The sequence below is a fragment of the Ranitomeya variabilis genome, chromosome 1 (assembly GCF_051348905.1).
Source record: "Ranitomeya variabilis isolate aRanVar5 chromosome 1, aRanVar5.hap1, whole genome shotgun sequence".
NCBI classification, from domain to species: Eukaryota; Metazoa; Chordata; class Amphibia; order Anura; family Dendrobatidae; genus Ranitomeya; species Ranitomeya variabilis.
In genome coordinates, this window is record NC_135232.1 from 640,919,203 (window position 1) to 640,921,191 (window position 1,989).

A 1,989-nucleotide genomic window follows, 5' to 3' on the forward strand; every position below is an offset into this window, starting at 1 on the left:
TATTCAAACCTGCAGCTAAACTCTGAATATCCATTTTAAACAGGTGAACACAGAGCCATTCCAGGATTAGAAGGAGAGAGAGAGAGAAAGGCTGCAATATAGGCAGACTTGCAAGAGATTCAATTACAAGCACACTCAGAACTGAAGGGAAAAAAAAAAAAAAAAAAAATCTTCAGCAGACTTCTCTTTTCTCTCCTTTCTCTGTCAATTAATTTAACCCTTTTTGGTCCGGTCAAACTGTTATGGTTCTCAATGGCAAGAGAACATAGCCCAGCAAACATAAGAACTAGCTCTTGGAAGGATGGAAACTAAACTGACCATGAACTAAACCTGCCGCAACAACTAACAGTAGCCGGGTAGCGTAGCCTGCGTTTTATCCCTAGACGCCCAGCGCCGGCCGGAGGACTAACTAATCCTGGCAGAGGAAAATATAGTCCTGGCTCACCTCTAGAGAAATTTCCCCGAAAGGCAGACAGAGGCCCCCACAAATATTGGCGGTGATTTTAGATGAAATGACAAACGTAGTATGAAAATAGGTTTAGCAAAATTGAGGTCCGCTTACTAGATAGCAGAAAGACAGAAAGGGCACTTTCATGGTCAGCTGAAAACCCTATCAAAACACCATCCTGAAATTACTTTAAGACTCTAGTATTAACTCATAACATCAGAGTGGCAATTTCAGATCACAAGAGCTTTCCAGACACAGAAACGAAACTACAGCTGTGAACTGGAACAAAATGCAAAAACAAACAAGGACTAAAGTCCAACTTAGCTGGGAGTTGTCTAGCAGCAGGAACATGCACAGAAAGGCTTCTGATTACAATGTTGACCGGCATGGAAGTGACAGAGGAGCAAGGCTAAATAGCGACTCCCACATCCTGATGGAAACAGGTGAACAGAGAGGATGATGCACACCAGTTCAATTCCACCAGTGGCCACCGGGGGAGCCCAAAATCCAATTTCACAACACAGATCATTCATCTGAGTCATGAAAATCTGTTTCAAAGTCCATTCAACTTAGCCACATCCTGTCTATGATCCACTCATTTCAGTGGATGTAGCAGCCATGACTGGCCTGGAAATGCCAAAAGTCTCAATTTTTTTGCTCAAATTCTGAGTTGCACAAATATTTGGCATAATTTGAAGCTGTTCAGAAGCACTTTCATGAGTCAGGGCCTTTGTGCTTACCTCTGACGTCTTCATTAAGGGAGTAGAGGTAACAAGGCTTTAAAGGGAATCTGTCACTAGATTTTGATAGTATAAACTAAGCCACCACACTAATACTAGGTGTAGAACAAAGTTCTTTAATGTGCCAGCTCTGACCTTAAGGTAGATTGAAGTGTACCTGCACTTCAACTGCCCAAGCATGAGATTCACAGGAATCTGTGGATGATGTAGGGCGCGTGATCCACATCAGTCAAGGTAGGAAGACAATGATTCTGCTAAGAGATGAGGCGTTGACCCAAGACCATAGACACCTGTTGGACTGGACCAGGCTGACTAGCATACGATGCAGGTGACTTATAAGAATTTTTTTTACAATATGTTCGAGAAGATAGGCCTTTTTCAGAGCCTTGAAATAGTTTTCATACCCTGTAAACTTTTCCATATAATTTCACATATCAAAGGAACACAGCAGACAGGTCAGGGGTAACATTGTGGTGAAGAGTAAAGCAGGGTTAGGTTATATATAAAAAAAATATAGGAGGAAGCTTTGAACATCTCAGAAATGGAAGCAGTATGTCACAACTGCAAACCTACCAAGACATGGCCATCCACCTAAACTGGCATTATAAATAAAGAGGGCACTAATGAGAGAAGTAGCCATGTTGTCCATGGTCACTCTGAAAGAGCTGCAGAGATTCACAGCTCATGTGGGAGAATTTACACAAGACAACTGTTAGTCATAAACTCCACAAATCTTGCCTTTACAGCAGAGTGACAAGAAGAGAGCCGTTTTCAAAGCAAGTCATAAGAAGTCCCATTTGC